Source organism: Protopterus annectens, chromosome 14.part0 (genome assembly GCF_019279795.1).
Source record: "Protopterus annectens isolate FY-2018-M chromosome 14.part0, PAN1.0, whole genome shotgun sequence".
Classification (NCBI taxonomy): domain Eukaryota; kingdom Metazoa; phylum Chordata; order Ceratodontiformes; family Protopteridae; genus Protopterus; species Protopterus annectens.
The window spans coordinates 688646389-688668648 of NC_056748.1; the positions used below are offsets into that span (position 1 = coordinate 688646389).

The window sequence follows — 22260 nt, forward strand, 5'->3', positions numbered from 1 at the left end:
GCAGGGGTCACTACACCCTCTATTCTGGCCATGCCAGGCCACCCAGTGGTGTAAACCTGTCTCTTCTCCCCTCGATGTCAGTCACGGGTACCTGAGGAGAACACTCCATTCCCCATGGGGCATTGGTTTGAAGACCTGGAAAGTCAGCAGTTTGGCTGCACGTGGGCCTATACAGGACTACCTGTTTTCCCACAGTGCAGGGCCAATAACCCCAGACTGGGCTCAAACGATGACGCCTGTGAAACCTCGCCTGCCCATCCCTCAGTGCCACACCATCTTGGCAGCAATGCCTGTGGCAACTGAGTGAGATCTATATGACTGAGGGGTGGATCACTTGGCTCATGCTTCGAGGAAAAATGCAGCTAGCTGTGAGAACTAATGTGAATTGTAGGACATATTGATCATCAACACTTCAAATGCATTTTGCAGCCCTGGGTTACTCTTGAGGCTATGCTTGTCTGAGGATCTTTGTGCCTTCCATCACCCCTGATGATGTCCCACCCCCATTGAGGGTGCAGCTGGGGAGTTGAAGGAGCCTGCTGTTGCCCCAATCCCCCAGGGTGAGATGCAGATGGAGGAGAAGAGTCTCTGCCACCCCAAGCCAGAAAGACCATCTGCACCAAGGACAGGAGAGTAGAGGAGAGCAACTGGCCTACCATGGAGCCTGACAGTGGTACCACCACTTGGCTGCACTCCCAGGGGCATGGTCCACCCAATGACTGCCTGCTGGGTTCCTGGGTGCCGGGGCCAGATCAGCTCTCCTGCACGGTATACAGTCTGGCAGTTGGGGGAACTGGTGTGCAGGCCAGGGAAAGGACAGTGGCATGTCTGTCCCTGCAACCCCCAGTGACAACGCATGGAATGTAACAGCAGATCAAACATGGTGACCGACTGAATTTAAGCATATTACTAAGCAGAGGAAAAGAAACTAACTACGATTCCCTCAGTAACAATGAGTAAAGAGGGTAGAGCCAAGTACCGAATCTCCACCTGGACAATGGGCACAGAGAAATGTGGCATATGGAAGTTCATCTCCCTGGTGGTCCTTGGCACTTCAGGATCAGGTCTTCCTGATGTTAGGTTGTGTGGGAATGCAGCCCAAAGCAGGTGGTAAACTACATCTAAGGCTAGACACTGACATGAGACCAATAGCAGTCAAATGCCATAAGGGAAAGTTGAAAAGAACTTTGAAAAGAGACTTCAAGAGGGAGTGAAAGTAGTAAATGGATGGGGTCCATGCTGTCAACCTGGAGGATTCAAGTCAGCAGCCACATTGGCTGCCTGGTTGAGGGTCATTCCCCTTCCCTCTCTGGGAGTTTGGGGGTCTCCCCAGGCATACTCTCCACTGTCTGGCACACACCTTCCATGGTAGTGTACCATGACCAGCTCTGGGTCAGCTGGAAAGGCTGCATGGAGGGTGGATCCCCTCTTTGGAGGGGGTTGTTACAGCCCACAGCATCAGCTCTCCTCGTGCCCTGGGGTCGCATGAGCTAATCACTTTTGAACTCATCCCCTTCCTCTCAACAGGATCCTGGTGAGACTGTCAACTGGGCCAGACTGTCCTCAGTGCAGCTGACCATATCCGACTGGTGGGCTCATCTTCCATGCCCAGGGTCCATGGAGATGTTGGTGACCCATGTGTCCTGTCTTGAAATGCGGACCAATGAGTCTAATTACTGCGCGAGTCCAAGGGTGGGTAGGAGACCCCATGGCACAATGAAAGTGAGGGCCAGCATGAGCCAGCTAAGGTGAGATCCCCCTGGCCCTTGCAGGTGGTGCACCATGGCCCCGTCTCACCCATCCCATCAGAGAGGTGGAGAGTGAATGTACCTGGTGGGACCTAAAAGATGGTGAACTATGACTGGGCAGGACAAAGCCAGAGGAAACTATGGTGGAGGTCTGTAGCAGTCCTGATGTGCAAATCAGTCATCCAACCTGGATATAGGGGAGAAAGTCTAATTGAACCATCTAGTAGCTGGTTCCCTTTGACATTTACCTCAGGATAGCTGGCACTCAATGGTCACCATTTTATCTGATAAGTTAATGATTAGAGGTTTTGGGGCTGAAACTATCTCAACCTATTCTCAAAGTTTAAATGGGTAAGAAGCCTGACTTGCTGGCTTGGAGTCAGGTGTAGAATGCAAGTGCCCAATGGGCCACTTTTGGTAAGCAGAACTGGTGCTGCTGGATGAACCAAATGCAGGGTTAAGGCATCCAATATAGATACTCAGACCCCAGAAAAGGTGTTGGTTGATATAAATGGCAGGACGGTGGCCACTGAAGTTGGATTCTGCTAAGGAGTGTTTAACAGCTCACCGGCCAAATCAACTAGCCCTGAAAATGGATGGCACTGGGGCATTGGGCCCATACCCGGCTGTTGCCGATGCTGTGAGCCAAGGGGGCTATGCTACAACAAGCAGGAGGACCCTCACAGTGGCACTGAAGCCCAGGGAGAGGGCCTGGGTGGAGCTGCCACATGTGCATATCTTATTGGTAGTAGCAAACATTCAAACTAGAGCTTTGAAGGTTGAAGTGGAGAAGGGTTCCATGGGAACAGCAGTTGAACATGGGTCAGTCCATCCTGAGAGATAGGCGAGCGCCATTCCAAAGACATGGGCGATGGCCTCCATCGTCCTTGGCCGAGCAAAAGGGAGTCAGGTTCAGAACCCCGAATCTGGAGCAGCAGAAGTGGGTACTTTGCGGTGTCCAGGTACATGATGCGAATGATCCTGGAGAAGCCGGCAAGGGCCCTTGAGAGAGTTCTCATTTCTTTTTCAAGGGCAGGGTGCCCTGGAATGGGTTCACCCTGAGAGAGAACCCTGCCACCTGGAAAGCATCAAGGTTCTGGCACTGTCAGGTGAGCTCTCGCCAGCCCTTGAATATCCAGGAGAAGAGGGTGTAAGTCTCGTGCCAGGCCATAACCATATCCATGGCAGGTATCCAAAGTGAGCAGACTCTGAAATGTTAGAACAATGAAAGTAAGGGAAGTTGGCAAGCCAGTTCCATATAACTTGGGGATAAGGATTGGCTCCAAGAGCTGGGTTGGTTGGCTCAGGTGTGAAGTGGGTCTGGCCGCTCACCATGGCTGGACGAGGTGCCAACCCCCTCACCATGCTCTAATCCTGGTGGGGCCAGGGAAATGGCAGCAGCAAATGTTGATGCATGCCAGGCACTTCCTGTGGATCGCCCTGGCTATGGTAGGCACCGGTCCTGACCAGAGACCTGCATCGTCCAGCCGCTAGCAGCTGATTTAGAACTGGTCCAGACTGGGAGAATCAGACTGTTTAATTAAAACAAAGCATTGCAAAGGCCCATGACAGGTGTTGACGCAATGTGATTTCTAACCTGTGCTCTGAATGTCAAAGTGAAGAAATTCAATAAAGCACAGGTAAAAGGCAGGATTAACTTTGACTCTCTTAAGGCAGCCAAAATACCTCATCATTTAATTAGTGATGTGCATGAATGGATGAATGAGATTCCCACTGTCCCTACCTACTATTTAGCAAAACCACAGTCAAGGGAATGGCTTGGCAAAATCAGTAGGGAAAGAAGATCTTGTTGAGCTAGACTCTAGTCTGGAACTGTGAAGTGACATGTGAGGTATAGAATAAGTAGGAGGCCTTGGCCACCAGTGAAATACCACTAGTCTTATCACTTTTTCACTTCCTTGATTAGGTGGGGGGGTGAGTCAAACCAGGGCTCTCACTTTTGGCTCTAAGCGGCATCCGTGCACAAACCACTCTGGTGACAGTGCCATTTGGGGAGTTTGACTGGGTCAGTACACCTGTCAAACAGTAATGTAGGTGTTCGCAGGTGTTCTCAGGTGAGCTCAGGTAGGATGGAAACTTCTCATCGAGCAGAACGGCAAAGGCTTGCTTGATGTTGATTTTCAGTATAAATACAGACCATGAAAGTGGGGCCTCACAATCCTTCTGGCTTTTTGGGTTTTAAGCAGGAGGTGTCAGGAAAGTTACCGCAGGGATAACTGGCTGTGGCATTTAAGCATTCATAGCGACGTCACTTTTTGATTCTTCAATGTTGGCTCTTCCTATTATTGTGAAGCAGAATTTGCCAAGTGTTGGAGTCTTCACCCACTAGTAGGCAACTTGAACTGGGTTTAGAACATCATGAGACAGGTTAGTTTAACCCTGCTGATGATGTGCTGTTGCAATAGTAATCCTGCTCAGTACGAGAGGAACTGCAAGTTCAGACATTTGATGTATGTGCTTGGCTGAGGAGGCAATGGTGTGAAGCTACCGTCTGTAGGATTATGACTGAACTCCTCTAAGTCAGAATCCCACCTATACATAAAGATACCACAGCAATGCAGGTGTCCGGTTGGCCAAGGATAGCTGGCCGCAAGATTGGTAAGGAGCACTACTTGTTACTGGATCAGAGTACTGACAGAAGGGAGACACCTCTTTCCAGCAGTGCACTGCATGTTTGTGGGGAACCAAGTGCTATATCAGTTTACTATCATATTTCCGAATCGAACTCCGTCGATTGCACTTTTGTCGAACACGGAAGTTTGAAAACGGCAATGTCAAACAACAAAAGCCAATCTAGGAACAGTTTTAACATGGGTCGAGATAGGTTTTCACTGTTATTTTCACTGTTATGAACTACAAACCTATCCCCTATCTCGACCCATGTTAAAACCCATTCCTAGGTTGGCTTTTGTTGTTCAACATTACCGTTTTTGAACTTCCATGTTCGTCAAAAGTGCAGTTGACGGACTTCGACTCGGAAATATGATAGTAAACCACTATATCATTCATAGATGACCTGATTCTAGGTCAGGGTTTCATATGCAGCACAGCAGCAAAACAAGCTATGATCTATTGAAAGCATTTGTGCAGGCATGGAGGATGGACTCCGTGCCTTCAAGGGGAGGGGAGACCCATCCTTATCTGTCCCACCCAGTGCCCCTCAACGATTTTGTACATATCACCAGTGGGACTTGTACTCGGTGGCAGAGGCAAGGTATGGCCAGAGATGAGGTAGTGTGATCTGGCCTCCCATGTAGGTGGAAGTGCCCTGGTCACCCCTTCACATCACTTCTTTGGTACCTCAATGCAGATAGCTAAAATGCTTGTGAGCATGGAGGGGGTTGAGGATTGCTTACTTGGGCTTAAGGGTCACCCCAGTGAGTCCTCAGTTCCTGGGAGAGGGCTGTCTGAGGAAGCCAGATGTGGGCATCCCATCCCACTGGCTGTTGGGGGAGAAGAAATAGGGCCAGTGCTGCATCTCATACCTGGGGCCAGCCGGGGGAGTTGGCCATCAGTGTGGGCGGGCTGAACGGTGCCCTGGGAAGCCAGTTCACCATTTAGACTAAACAGTCTAAACAGGGACATTTCCACATCCCGAAGACAATGTTCAGGATTCTGCTGACAGAGACATCCAAACTGGGACTTTCCCAGAAAAACTGGGATGGTTGGTCACCTTGAATTAGAAAGACATGAAGGATGATGTTGCTTCCTTCATAAATGTTAACATTTGGAAAGCAGTTATTGTTATAATTCATTTATATTTGTTAACCAGGGGAGAACACCATTTAGAGAGAGAAAAAAGAATCATGGTCATCCTAGGAGAAAACAGCGGTAAACATTTGAAAATTAGGTAAATCATGAATAATATGTGAAAAGATTACTACAAAAAGGTAGACATATTATATACATAATGTATGGACTGTAGAAGGTTATTAAGCTAATCAAAAGAATGAGATATTGACAATTTATACACAATGAATAATTTAACAGCAACTTTACAAATAGATGTGTATAAGTGGTCCCAAATGAGCTGATAATAAAGGAAATACAAAAGGGGAGGAGAGCATGAAGGAGATTAAGAGACACATCTTAAGACAACTATAAGATTAGTTTTCCAGAAATCATTATAGTAAACACATTTTATTGAATGGGAAGAATAGAGAAGAGGTAGATAAGATTTAGCTGGCATGTCCAGATGGCAAGCATTTGCACTAAGCATTTTTAAGATGAGACACTTTGAGGTGTGACTGGAAACTCACATAAGAGGATAATTGTATGAAAGGATAACTGTACGAGATGCAGGATAGAGACTGTCAAAGGAAAGGTTTAAGAATTGAGAAGCACTGATTGCCAAATGGTAGATTGGTTCTGGGTGCTTGTGCAACTAGCATTAACGGGGACCTCTGAGATTAATTATACTGCAGAGGTTTTTCCTGATTAGTTTGGCAGCTAGTGAGGAGTAACAGTCTGAGTGAAATAAATTAAATAACTGGGACTCAAACAGGAAAGCAGTATCCTGCCATGACTGCAAATGATGCCACAATATAGGCATACAAAATAAATTCAACAATTGACTCAGTAATTGTTTTTTCTAGGGAGGGTTTAATGTATAACAGCATGGATAAGATGGTGGTCAGTTTTACCTGCTTCACTAGGGCAGCTTTCTCCACAGGGCTTCAACATTTTGGCCAAGACATTCTCTATCCCATGGCATCTTACTTAAAACTGGTCTCCTTCACCTACAAACTGTAGAACACTGGTAAACAGTTTACATGCATCTGTCATTTTAATATGTGCTTTTCTAACTGGTTTTAACAGTCAGGTTGATACAGGATAATTCTAAATAGCAGGTAGCCTTGAATGTGTACTGCATTGTATGCAGACGTCTTGATGCATCGAGAAAACTGAGAATACAGTTCATACTGACATGACAAAGGACTGCTTTCTTAATATTAAGATGTACAGTGTGTGCATGGACTTGGGCAGTCTGTTCATCTGATCCATTATAATTCCACTGCCTAGTTACAGAAGGAAAAATGACAGGTACTCTTGGAACATTCCATTTTGATAAATAATAATAATCATAATAATAATAATAATAAAACCAGTTTCCCTCCATTTATAACAGTTAACAGATAGTAGGTTGCCTTTAAACATTTATAACAATGCTTGTATTTTGTGATAGTAGATAGAAATAGTATATAACATGCTGACTTGCTAACTATGTGAAAATGCTGTCTAACATCTGCGTATGAATAAAGCTGCTGTTTTGTTCAAGAATCTTCTGACTGGAAGCACTTTTAATACAAGTCCATAAAATTCCAGTCAAAGAACTATCAACATGGTACTACTCATTGTTTGAAACCTTTACAAAACTGCCTGCAACAGAAGCTATGATCACTAATCCAGATGTGAAAAGTTAATGAAATTTTGTTCCAATTCAGTGACAGCACTCCCTTTCTATCTGGGTTTAATGACTCCTACTCCTTTAGACCCTACAATGAAGGTAGCAATTTTCCTAGAGGGGGTATCTGAATATACTGACATCTCCACTCACACTGAATAATTAAACAAGATAAGGATCTTGAACTGCTCCATATTAAGGTATCTAAAAGCAAGTAGATTTACCACATCATTGATACTTTCTCTTATGACCGACACTGTCACTGATGCCCACCTTACCAGACTTGTCTCCAGCTATTGGAAATAACACCATTCTATTGGTTAATTGTACTCATCAGTTAATAAACTGGCATGGATACACTACAAACAGCAAGGATGCATAACGTTTCCTAGGCCATGCCATTCTTTTTTTTTTTTTTTTTTTTTTTCAATAATAATTCTTTATTTTATTTTTTCCAAACAACTAATACAGTACTACCAACTACTTACAATATGTACATGAATGCTTCCAACAGTTACATAGAATCATTATACATACCTATACACTTCTAAAAAAAAAATAATGAAGAAAAAAGAACTAGTAACCATATAAGACTTATCTCAATAAAATTCAACAGTTATTCAGTTTTTCCCAGAGAATAGTGGAATGGAAGTTTAAGCTAATACAATGTTAAAGATTTGTTCCCATATTTTTGTATTGTTTACATTTTTCTTATAATCACTAATTAGAAATTTATGTGCTAGAATATGTTTGGTGGCTACTATCTTGAAATTTTGCCATGATGCCTGTAAAGGGTTCAACCAATTGGAAGCTATATATAACTTCATCAACAAAAAAATATTGACTAGTATAATTCTTTGGGTTCTTTCCAAGTTGGGTGGTGGAATATGCAAAATCGTAAATTCCCAGGAGAGTGTGGAATGTTGATATCCCATTTTTTGTAGTTGAAGTTTCAAGGAATTCCAGAGTTTGAAAATACATTTACAACTCCAAAACATATGTAGGAGGTCGGCTGTTTGATCTATACAATATGGGCATTTTGGTGAGTTCTTTGAGTTAAATTTGTGTAGAGTGAGACGCGTATAATACGCGTTATTAAATATCATCAATTGGGTAAATAATAGCTTCTGAAGGGACACAGATTTTATGGTTAAGTGAATTGCTTTTAGTATTTTACTTTCTTCAATTGTCAACAATTTCTCTCTCCAGTATTTGGAAATTAATATTTGATTATTATATTTTATTTCTTTAATCAAACCATATGCTGCAGTTATATATTTACATTCCTGTGTAAGGGTTTGCCATAAGTTCAGACACATGTTTAAATCTTCTTCTTTAATTATGTCATTCCCTTTACTAAGGTAACTTATTGATAGGTCTTTTAATTGTCTTATTATAATTAGATACGATTTGGGGAGATTCAACTCTTCTAAAATATTGTGAATCGGGATACCTAAAAAAGGATACAAATCAAGTAGGGTTAAATTAATTATAAGTGGGAATTTCTTAAGGTCTATCAGCTGGTTACCAATTTTCAGATTTGGATTTTTGTGAAATGGTTGAAGAATTATCATACTTTGCAAAAGATTTAATGAGTTAAAAAGATTTTGTACTGAAACTATATATGTTTTGATATGTTCCAACACGAAGTACCCTTTAAGAGTATTTTGTTTAAAAAGGTAATGCCTTGCAGTTAATATCCAATTCCTTGACATGTTTATGATTAAGAACCAGCCATTTGGGAACCCATTTCGAGTTACACCCATCAAAGTTAATTATTCTTAAAAGTCTATTGGTGTTTATTATTAAATAATATGTTTTGAAATTAGGTAGATCCAACCCTCCCCTATTTTTGGAGCCATCAATTTATCATACGATATCCTAACTTTTCTAGGTTCCCATAGAAATCTAGCTAGTTCTGTATGAAGCTGTTTGAAGAATTATTTGGAGATTTGGACTTGTGACGCTCTAAAAATATATAGTAATCTAGGAAGTATATTCATTTTAATAATTGAAGTCTTCGCCATTATTGGTAATTTCAGATTATCCCATCTTTTCAAGTCAGATACTATCTGCTCCCAAATAACCTTAACATTATTGAGATAAAATCTCTGTTGTCTGTTGAGAAAACCACTCCTAAGTATTTTATTTTTTCTTCTGATTTTACCTGCCCTACTAATGGTAATAGTGAAAAAGGTGTAGGTGTCTTTAATGGGAATATCTTAGTTTTTTAAATTTAATTTATAATTGGAAATTTTCGCAAATTCTTCTACTGCCTTTAATATTTTATTAGTATCCAAAACAGGTGTTGTGCAATAAATACTCAAATCATCTGCAAAAGCAGCCATTGTGATCTTCGTACCATAGATCCTTGGAGCATTATGATAGATATTTTGTTTAATGTGCAAAAATAGAGGTTCCAAATACAAATTGAATAACAAGGGAGATAAAGGACAGCCTTGACGGTACCATTTTTAATTTGAATTCTTTTGAAAGATTCCTGTTAATGACTAGATTTGTATAAGGATTGGTATATAATTTTTTAATGTTGAAGTGAATTCTTGTGGTATGTTAAAACATGTTAAAATGTCAAATAAATATTCTAAGTTCACTCTGTCAAATGCTTTTTGTGCATCAATTATAAGTGCGTAAAGATTATGGTTTTATGGGTGGCATGAGAAATCATTGTATGCAGTGTTAATGTATTATCTATAGTTTGTCTGCTATTTATAAAACCGGCTTGTTCATCAGATATTATAGGGTTAATTACCATTTTCAACCTGTTAGCCAAAATCGATGTCATAATTTTCATATCTATGTTTAAAAGTGAGATGGGTCTATAATTATCCGGGTTTTGTCGATCAGTATTTTCTTTCGGTATGAGAATAGTTTTCGATGCATTAAAGTGTGGGTCAGTAATTTTATTGTTAATAATATAGTTAAAGACCACTGACAGTATTTTCCCCAGAATATCACTAAAAGTTTTATAAAATTCTGTAGTCAAACCATCCGGTCCCGGAGCTTTGTATGGCTTCAATTTCTTGATAACATCAGTTATTTCCTCTGAAGAAATAGGTTTAATCAGGTTCATATGAAGCTCATCATTAATCTTTGGAAATATAATTTTCTGAAGAAAATCATTATTATTCTTATTTGGATTTACATCCTGTTGTTCACCATATAGTTCTGAAAATATTAGTTCAAAAACCTTTATGATATCTTCCGTATTGGTGTATGTTTTATTGTTGAAGTATATTTCAGGGATTTGGGAAGGTGACTTGATTGATTAATAATACGTGCTAGTGCTTTTGACGGGGTCTGTATGTGATTAGCGTATTTTACCAGCATTTTCTGTTCATGGAATGATAATTTACTGTTTTGTAATAAAAAAAGTTTCTTTTGACAATTTAATAATTCCGTTCGGTTTGTTTACTATAATTTCTAATTAATTCCTGATCTAATAATTTAATTTTTGATTCCAAGTCATGCATATCTTTCACTTGTAATTTCTTGTAGAAAGTAGCTTTTGGATAAACATTCCTCTAATTTGCGCTTTGATAGTTGCCCATTCTATGTCTGATGGATGTCGGTGTTCTAAAAGATTATTTAATAATTGATTAAAAAACTCCTGAGCTTCTTTTAATACATCCTCTTTATGCAATAGATATGGATTTCATGTCCAATTATAACCCCTAACATGCAATTTATGACAAGTATCTTTCTTAAAGGTTAATGTGATCCTGGAGTGATCCGACAAATAACGAGCTTGTATGTATATATAGGGATCAAAACACATTAGTGTATCTGATATTAAAAAGAAATCGATCCTGGACCACATTTTATGACAGCTTGAATAAAATGTGAAGTTATTTGGATTCATTTGGTCCTTATTACATTTAAATGGATCATAAAGTTTAAAATCTGCTTTAAGTTCCTGCAGTGCTATCACTGCCTGATTATTATAAGATCTATGGGGACTTGTTTTATCTAGTTTAGGGTCTTGGTATGTATTCCAGTCACCTCCTATTATTATATAATAATTGTTATATTGGTTTAAAATAAAGTAAAGTGATGTTATGAAGGTTTGCTGATTGGTACATGGGGCATATATATTAAGAAGAATCACCGGTTTATCGTAAAATTTTGTTATAAAAATTACATAGCACCATCTTCCTTCTTTATCCATTTTAAAATCTAAAATTCTCTCTTGGAACTGAGTTTTGATGATTATTGCTACACCTGCACTATTAGTTGTCCCTTCCGGAGCTATTACCTCCCTGATCGATTTTGTATTTTTAATGGCAGTCCATTGATCATTAGCCAAGTGGGTTTCTTGTAACAATATAAATGGTGCTTTTGACTGAAGAAGTAAATGAAAAAATAGTTTCCTTTTTTTCAGATTCTGGAAACCTTTAACATTCCATGAGTCTATTATCCACATAAAAATACTTTTAAAATGTTAGTGTATATGTTGAATTTGAAAACGATACTAGATTCGGGTATAATATCAGATTTTGAAATATCTGGAAGCAAACTAAATGCCCCATCCCTAACCAGTGCCTATCCACTATTCTCCTGGACCAGGACAAACATAGGTTTTAACACTGTTTAGACTTCTATTGGTATACATCAATCCTAAATGACTATTATATAATAACACCCTAACAAGATATACAAAACCTATGATAACTACAACTAACCCTACAAAACTAACCTACACATTCCCCATTAAACACTAGTACCTATCTACAGCTCTTGAACATATTAGTTAGTTAACACACTGTTATGTCTTACATACCAATTTCTTATTCTACCCTCTAATGATTTACATACATTATTAATTAAATAATTGGTTATATTATCCTAGAATAACTAACTGTCTTATCTAACTTTGCCTAGGTAAGTATAACATGTTAACAGCAGCATTGATAAAAACAACATCAGTAACATTTTTTTCACCATTAATGTATTAATACTGTAAGAAATAAATAGCTAACATAATGCACAGAAACTCTAGAACCACATAAAATATATATCCTTCCATTCCCTTAGGAATAGGAGAGTGAATTATATATGTTAACACATATAGATTATCATAGCATTAATAAGGAGAAAGTTTTTTTTTTTTTTTTTGGAGTAACATAAACAATATAACAGTCATTTCAAAGGCAGAAAAGCAAAAATATCAATAGTATATAATTATAACTGCATTTCTATCTTCAGGCACACTATCTAGAACCAAAATAGAATAACTGTAGTAACTTTATATTGTTTCTAACATTGTAGTTAAATTACTCTATTTAACCATATGTTACAGCCCAGTTTAAATCCTTATCTGAATAAGCTGACATTTCTTTATACAAAATAAAAGTCAAACCTCTCTAAAATAGTCCAGGAGCCTCGTTTTGCAATTCTAAAAGCTTCCCCTGGCTCCACAGAGCTCTGGCTACTTCCTGGTATAAAAATCTTGATTTCGAGTTCTCAAAGGGGGACCCATCATGTGGACAGACTTCCAGAAGTGCCACAACAAAAGCTGACCCTCTGGAGCATTTCTAGGACTTCCTGTTAACTCACAGACGCACACAGTTCATCAAGGCTGCAGGAGTTCATGAAATCTTTGGATTTAGCTGGACCTGTAAGAAAATACTGGTTAATGATTAAACAGGGGGCCTGGTGAGAAAAAAGAAGCAAACAAAGGATTTTGAAGCCTTGAGGTATAGCAGACATGGAATCCCAGAATCTGTATTGCTGTACACAGACTGAATGTTCCAGTTAAGCTTCTGAAGTTGGAAGGGATTTAAAAGTCTTCAAAAGGTGAGTTTTGCTTCCTTTTTGTAGAAACAGAATATTTGGCTCCATCAAATGTAAAGATTAATGTACTTGGATACTTCATCTGGAATTTTATATTTTTATCAATAAGAAATTTGCAGTAAGGGGCTAATGCTTGTCTGGCTTGTCTGATTTGCAGTGGTAGATCTTGACCCATAGAAACTCTGTTATTTTGCCACATTACAAAACCTCCTTTCTTTTTCATAGTTAGAATTATTTTATTTACATCCTGGTAATTCAGAATTTTGACATAAACCGGTCTAGGAATATTTGATGCTTGTGATTCCCTGAGAGCTCTGTGTGCTCTTTCTATGACTATTTGCTTAGCCATACCCGAGTCCTCGAACAATATTTCCAGTATCTGTGTAATGGTAGGCATTAGATCATTATATTGAATATTTTCCGGGATTCCTCTAATAATTATGTTGTTTCTTCTGGATCTTGCCTCTAAATCCAGGATCTTGGTCTGCATAGTTTGAATGTCCAGGTCATGAATATCTGTTTTTTGTAAGAAATGTTATTCTGTCCTCATTATCGGATATTCTAGCCTCAGATTTATCTATTCTGTCGAGAATTTGACTGCATGTGGCATTAAAAGCAAATATCTGGTTTGAAAGTGCATTTAAAGATTCTTGTATGGGTAACAGTGCTGTTTTAATGTCCTCCATGTTAGCTAGCTGATCCGGTTGGTTTGTTCCTCCTGTTTTTAAAAGATCTTGTGGTTTTACAGTTTTCTGTCTTTAAAATGTAGAGTCTTTCTCTGGTGACATCAGCGTTGATAATTTAGTTTTAGTTGTTGTTGTGTCCATATTTTTGTCCAGTTTTGACATCTTGAAACAGAAATCAGATAGATCCTTTGTTTATAGCTCTATTCAGAGTCAGGCAGACAATCAGCTTTAATCCTGTGAAATTAATTAGTTTTTCCTTCGTTCTTTTGATTCTCAGTCGTAGTTTGGTTGTAGTAAAATAGTTATATCCGGTAATTAATGCAAAAAGACTTGTAGTATATCCTCAGGGTTACTTATTCTTGCGAGTAACTGGAGAGCTGTAGATGTACAGTGTCTACAGAAAGGCGGCCATCTTTGTCTCAGACCATGCCATTCTAAATGACATCACTCATATAGTCCCTTTTACTACCAGTGATGCAAGCCTACTCAGTTTTGTCACTAACTTGATTTATAGTAGTATGCTGCAGACCTGCTGTTCCCCAATCACTGGTGCAATCAGACCCCATGTCAAAATATTCTCCTTAAGAACCCATCTCCAGACATGATGCAATCCTACTGTCAAGTCATTGCTAAGGTGGACTTCCTATAACTAGCTGATACAAGGAGTTTTGAGTGGTCTCCACTCCAAGATAACCCCACAACTAAAGTTGCTGCTTATACCAATGACTTTTACTTTCACCTAAATTCCTGCATTGTGGCATCTGCTTCTATCTGCCACAAAAAAACATTGGCAAGTATAAAAATAAGTCCTTGTTATGGGCACCAGTATCAATAAACCCTACAATAAGCTTGACAATGTGACACAGAGGAATGGTCCATTACTGCAATTCAGGCAACCTGGGTTTAACAGTTCTTGCAATGGATGACATAAGCAAGGAGAGAGAAAGGAATGAAGGAGCATGGCCTGTTTACCTTTCGCTCTCTGTATTGGGTGAGGAGGGTTGGACATACTTAGAGGCATACAGAGTTAATGTTATTTTCCCAGTAAAGACTGTGGAAACCGTTGTTTTTGCTTTCATTGTAGGGATGGGACTACTTGGATAGAGCACAACTTGAAGAAGAAAGGGGTATAGCCTCTGTGATAAGCCCACTGTGTGACCACCCCCAATCTCTTTACCAAGTGCATGCAGAGGGATGTGGCCAAGTAAATTAAAATTGAATCACCCTTGATGGTTGCCTAAATAATGACCTCTCCCAGCAGGCACTTTCCCTGTTGTAGTGAAATTAATGGGTTTATTGGTCCTGTGGGGTTTAGGATGCAGGGGCAAGAAACCAGAAAAAAAAATATTTAAAAGAAGAGAACAAACAGTGGCCAAAGTAAGGGCTTATTAAGTTTAATTTTGTTGGATACTAAAAAAGCAATCACTAGAAAATGGAAATCAAAGTCTATGCCAACTGTATTTGAAGAATTGAATATTAAAAAAGACTTAAAAGAATTGGAAGAAGGATCTTTATGAAAGGGAAGGAGCAAATGACATAGTAATAAGTGGAAATTGTGGGAACAATAGCTGCAGAATGATGTTCAGGAATAGGAGGAGTAGTGAGGTTTAAGGTAAGGCAAGAATTCAGCAATTTATGTAATGTTGGACTGATGACAGTTATAAAAAAGAAAATATGATATATAATGTATTAACAGGGAAAACATTATTAATGTGGTTTATTTGCCTTTTCTGTTAATGTTTGTTTTCATATTTTTATGGGATATTAAGAGGTTGTAAGAGGTGTTTAAAAACACCAGATGTTTGACTTAGGTTAGCCTACAAGATTTTTTCCATGTTATTTTGAAATGTTATTTTACTGAGCCCCTCACAAAACTAATTTGTCATTGCCTTTCCATGGGGATTGCACCATAGGCCTGGGAAACTACTGTTGTACTACAAACACACAGGGACAGTAATGACACTTATCCTGGAAACTGCATAACAGTTGGCCTTATTAGTATCAGTTCTATAATAATGGAACATATGATCATGGATCTTGTAAATAATGAGACTCAAAGCTAAGAAGCCACTGGCTCAGACAATTTGGCCTTGTAAACTGTACAGCCTATCTACAGAACCTGGTGGACTCCTTTAAGAAACTCACAAAGGCACTGAATGAAGGCAATCCCATCCACACTTCAATATTATTCCTCTCTCTGGTATTATAAAACAAACTGTCATAATTGAATATAAACCCATACATAACTTTCTGAACTACTATTTGGTTTGCAGACACAGACCACTAAATCAGAGTTTGTGGCATACTTTCCACTGAAAGTCATGTCAGAAGTCCTGTCCATCAGGGTTCCATGCTGAAACCACATCTCTTTAGCATCTGCTTCATCAATGCAAAACTGACATCAAAGACTTATGCTTAAATCACCTTAGATGATGATTACAAATATGGAGCTGTCTTTAGCTCATTAGCTCACATGAAGACATACATACCTTCCAAAATTCTGACATTTACTAACTGCCAGGACTATGAAGTAAAGCTAAATGCAAGGAAAGGCAATAGTGTACTTACTCTCTAGGAAAGAGAAACACTCCTGCACCTACCACGTAATTCAATCTCTCATTAAAATAGTTATCTGTCTTTAGAAATCTGGGTGAATTCATAGACAGTGAATTTTGTTGATTACCTGCAACAAATATTTTTGGATGTTTTTTTCTGTGGTTTGTATTGCACTTATTTTAGATAAAAAAAACAATACATTGTCAAGGTAATGGTGTAATTCATTTTCTCACATGAGAAGTTTAGTTTGGGGGAATCAGTAGTGCATAATATTCATACCAGTCTAAACCAAGAATATCAAATTCAATGGGACATATTGCTCTAATGGCACATTATTCTACTTGGTAAGCCAAGCAACACATAAATATTCAAAGTAATCCTAATAACTGTGGAGCAAGATTATAAGATACAATTTACTGTGGTATGATAGGCTGATAAAGGTGACCATAACTCTCAACTGATGAGAAGTTTGCAAAATTTCCAGATTTTTGCCTCATAATATTGGTTTGTTCCGAATGTTTTTTTTTTTTTTTTTTTTTTGCAAATCATTGAATTGAGGATTACAGTCACTAAATAATTGTAGACATTTGAATTTCAGATGTGCTATTCTCCAGAAAATAGATGCTAATGCAAAACATATTATTCTAGCAATTTTTAAGAATTTGTGAGCAACTTTAAAAATTTTGTCTCTGATTTTGACCCTTTAATCCACCATTAATTTTAACATAGTCTAGAACTCTTGAGTAAAAAAGCTGTGAGGTATGAAGGCTATTTAGTATATTAAGAGGAACATCAGCAGAGTGGTTTAGAGGGACATATAATCCTTGCAGTAGATACCACTGCTCTGGAACAAACTCTCCACATAAAACAAATTTCATCCCTGTTCATATTTAAGTGCAAATTGGACCTATACAAGGGAAACAAAAAATTTACTCCAGGACTACCCCTGTACTATTAATGGACAAAGGTAGCTCCTAAATAATTTATCCCATATTCAAATTATCTATGGTATGATTCCAGTTATTTTTATTATGGGTAACATAATTATCGACCATGGGCTAGGTAATACCAATTTCTAATCAAATGGAATAGATTAATTTGAACACAAAAAGAGAAACTGGCTAGTCTTAAAATATCTGTCAAGGGCAGCTAGCCTAGTACTTATCTATGAACCTATAAAAGCAAGGTAGAGGAAATAAATGCTATATCCAGTTGGCTTTATAAGAAAAATAAGCAAAGGAAATAACTAATTGCGACGGTTACAGGCATCTGAAGATTATAATGGCAGTAGTATGAATGGTCTTTAATAAATGAAACCAAGGATAAACACAGTATGATGAAAAATGTAGGAGTAGAAAAGGAAGTCAGAATTCACAGGATTCTGGTCAAGGGAAGAGTAGGGATGGCAAAAGGAGGAACAAGGAAAGGAGTGAATAAAGAAGAGAAGTCCATGTAGTGAATTAGTGTAAGTAACATAAAAGTGAATACTATATTATCAACAGAAGGTAACCAACACAGTGAAGACAGAAGGATCCTTTTGACTATTTAGAAAAGTCATGTAACTTGCACATTGGCAAATGCATTTACTAGCTAGATGAAGATTGTTAGCCAGTTCAAATTATTGACTATAAAAGTTTTTGTGTATTAATTGAAATATCATTTCATTAGTTTGCTTTGTAGGCACCATATATTAACTGCCAATGCCTATTAGCAGATGGCTGCATTTGAACTAAGTAGGTTCCTGCACTGTAAAACTGTCTCAAGAAGATACTCAAGGATGGCATCTTAGGTAATGCTGAACATTTATAGGAACATAATAGTTTAACTATCTAACTGACAGACTGCACAGATCCTATACAAGTGGTTTGATACTATTAGTTATTACCACACAAACTATTAATCTCACTGAAGAGTACGGCAGGCATAACAGGTAGATCAAGCTGGACAACACCACCGCATTAATTACTGTCAAGAATTCCATCATAGATAATCAAGACTTGTTCCAAGCAACATTTGAAAGAATGAAACAGGATATTTGACACCTGATACCTAATCTTGAAAAGACAGATCATTGACAAGAATTATACCCAGTTCTTCCCTTTATTTGTGAATTTGCAAGCTATCATTAAGTAATCAGAAATGCATAGCCCTTGTATGCTGAAGACACAACATTCTCTTGCTACAGGTCTGTGTATTATAAAATTGGTACATATTAAGGCATTATAAGCAGCAAACTACATCAGCTGTAAACAAGGTGTCTCACTACAACCACTGAAAAAATGGAAGTGGATATTTATGTACAGCGGTAGCACACTGATCACTATAGGCCATTTGCAGCCTAGCCTGGAATATTATGAAGTGCAGGACAGCAGTGCCAGGAAATTTTCATTAAGATCTGATAGCCATAACAAAAAAAAACACTACGAAAGGATATAGAATGCTTAGATAGGACACAAGCCTCAAGGGTTGTAGATGTGACCACCATTCATACATATTGTACACAATGTGCGGATTCAGTGATACCCCTCAGCTGCCCAGATTTTCACAGAATGTCCAAATTTTTGGCTCACATTTTTGGTCTGTTCCTCATACGATTTGTGGTTTTCTGGGATGATCTGAAGACCAAAGTCAATAGATAATGACACACACGAGTTTCAGACTTCAAAACCTTCAGAAAATGCATGTTGAAACAAATTATGTTACTCTAGCAACTTTCTAAGTTTATAAGAGGAATATTTAATGTATGTCCCTATTTTTGGCCCTTTGCCCCCCATTTTGTCAGTTTTGTCAACATTTCTTGCACTAAGAAGTTGAGAGGTATGGGCCAGTGATCTGTACCTCTTGCATTTAATATATAGGGGATGTCTTTTTCTCTTCCTGTATAGAAATGCATAAAAACTATGCCTACACATTCACACGACTTGTCTGAAGGCTACTGTTAAAATGTCATGCGATATTTATGTAGTAATAACCTAACATTAAATAACATTTTTCATTGCTATGAAGCTCCGCTGAAGACCATCATATCTACTGGCAGATTAAGTGTGGGATTGGCCCTAGGCCATTTTACAACCATGAAACCTACATGATTCCCTGACACTTTTTTACTACACATAAATGTGCATGTTCATTTGCATTTAGTTTCCTAAATGATTAAATATATTCTTACTCACCATATTATATTTGTTTCATAAGGCATTATTTTAATTTGAGCAGTCTTGAAAATTTTGCAAGTGAAAGAAAATTTATTAATCAATAATAGCAAAATTACCTATTTTGGAAGATTTCAATTAAATACTATTCATACTACTGTCATTATAATCTACAAATACCTGCACCAGTCAATTGCAGACAATTAACTAAGTGCAATGTAAATAGCTGTTTCTTTCTTTTCTTTTTTTTCTGTCAAGTTCTTTTTTCTGTAACAGAGTTAATTAGTTGACCTGTGTCCTTAAACCATCACCAGTTCAGTCGATCCCTCCTAAATCGCCTAGACTTACTCATTTTAGGGATAGTGCAAGTGAAGAGATGGATCCCTTTTGGAACTGTGTTAAAGTGCTGCTTTGGGAGTGTTTTTTCCTCTATTAATGTCCCTGCCCCTTTGCAAATCCAGTAACACTCAGAGGGTGGGGGCATGCAATCAGTATCAGTGCTGCACTGACTCTCACTTCTGTACAAAGAACGGATGTGAGTAGTATACCCAGCCTACCCTCAGGTAGAAGCTTGTGGTTGTTTCCCTCATCTCCATCAGGGAAACCCAACTGCATAGTGTACCCTGTGCAACTGTCACTTCCTCCTTCCCACCAAGATGGGAACAGAAATCCTACTTTGAAAGCACCCCAGTTGTCCAAGACACTAACTGAACACCAGTCACCTGGAACATATTATGGGCTCATATTTCCAGTTGTGATAAAAGTATTGCCACTGTAAAATGTCCCAACTTCCTTTACACAGATTCAAACCAATACTGCAAAGCCAGAATAATGACTTCCAAGTTATCATTACAGCAGGGTCAGTAATTCTCCATCAGACAGCCTCTATAACAAGTTTATAGCTCTGTCACTGTCTGTGTACACCTCAGGTATCGGATTGCGATAAAAAATAAAATAATAATTGTGGACACAATTCCAAAGACTTGCATCTGGAGCATTTCTCCGCAGACCTCCTCTGAAAATGGGCTCAGTCTCAGTCAGACTTTCCCGGTAAAGAAAATAAAATTAAATTAAATAATGTATTTGAGGTTCCCTTCACACAAACACAGAGCAATCCAACCACAAATGCATAATACTTCTATAAAGCCAGACTGTTTACACAAAGCAAATGACAAGAATGTAAGTTACTTTTATTCATAAACAGTCACCTCTACTCCAAAGCAGCAGTTATATCAACTTTTCTGTGTATAACTCATCTGATTGTGATAAAAATAACACCCATCAATTTCTTTGCACAGGAATACTGAACAAACCAAAATATAATGATGGAAAGAAATAAAAAAATTAGGGACAGAAGTTAAATATTACTGTTAAGCGCATACAAAGAAGCTAGAATAACAGTTTAGCGCAGACATGCTTTATTTAAAGGGTATGAATTCTGAAGCTCAATTGTCTGTCACTAGTTGGTGACTGCAATCCTCACTAATTTGCCAGAAAACCCACATTTTATGAGGACCAGACCAAAAATAAGACAAAATCAAAGGCATTTTTTTAAATCAGCTGTGCAAATTTAGATATAGCATGGTTTGCAGAGCACTTTTTGCTAGATGATGGTATATATTTCAGAAAGTACTCCACCTAATCCCTGCATAGAAAAATAATTTACACTCCTGTCCCCTAGAACTCTCTCACCATGTCTGTTTCACATACCCGATTTGAATAAGAATAATGCTTTATTTGTGTCATTCACCCTTCTTGGAGTCATGAACCTTATTTGTGTTCTGTAATGTGCAACAATTTCCCCGGGGATTCAATAAACTCTGTGTAAGCACAGGGTGAAGCCTACAGGGAAGTTTATGGGTTTGAACAGGGACCACCTGCACTAACTACATTTGTATGCCACTCATCTCTCTCTACCTCTTAGATCAAGAAACCTGGACAAATCCATAAATAATGGGTGACAAAGGCCCAAAAATAGACACGCATTTTAAATATTGCTATCACAAACTTAGAAAGTTGGCAGAATAACAGGTTTTGCACCAACATGAATTTTCTGAAGGGTATAAAGTCAGAAATTCAAATATCTGTCATTATTTTCTGACTTCAGCCCTCAATGATTTGCCAGTAATTTCCTAGAAAACCAACATTTTATGAGAAAAAGAACAAAAATATGAGGCAAAAATCTGGCCATCCTGTGAAAATCTGTACAGGTGAGAGGTATGATGCCACACACTGCATTTAAATGTAAACAAGAGTGGTTTTATGGACAGCAACAGTGGCGCTGGCCAGGAAACTGTGTAAAGCAACACAAACACCTGCAGACATGTATACCTGTTTACTTACAGGCAAACTAGTTCTGTAGGATTGCATAGAAAGCCATGACGACTACCAGGGGTTTTAATAAAGCAATGTATATAGTTTCAACACATTACAATTTACATGAATACAATGCAGAGTAGAGTGGAAGCCTGTGTCAGGCATAGTGAATAAATATGTACATGATCAGTAAAGATACATAGATTGCATTATAAATAAATAGTCAAGGGAAGTGTGTATAATGAAAAGGGGCACACAGATGAATTACAAGAATGAACACAGGGGAAGAGGACAGGTGAAACATGATAATGTACAGCAGATGAGGGCATGCCAATGAAGAGAGTTGTAGCATGAACTGTAATCACATATTGTCGTGTCACAGTACAGATTGCACAGTTATTGTATATTATGTGACTGTCACACATGGTGACATATTAATGGAGTGGCTACTTTGTGAAATAAGCGTCCTGACATGGACAATGGACAAGACATATATCAGGAATGGTATATACAAAAGGACACACAGTAACAGGCCAATGGACAACAGTAGACAGAAGCGTGCACAA

The 22260-nt window shown here is 38.3% G+C and overlaps 2 pseudogenes; both read left to right on the plus strand.

Annotated features, from left to right (window-relative positions):
• Window positions 1-314: 314 nt before the first annotated feature.
• On the plus strand, window positions 315-468 carry LOC122789539 (annotated as a pseudogene).
• Window positions 469-864: 396 nt separating this feature from the next.
• On the plus strand, window positions 865-4617 carry LOC122789526 (annotated as a pseudogene).
• Window positions 4618-22260: the final 17643 nt, after the last annotated feature.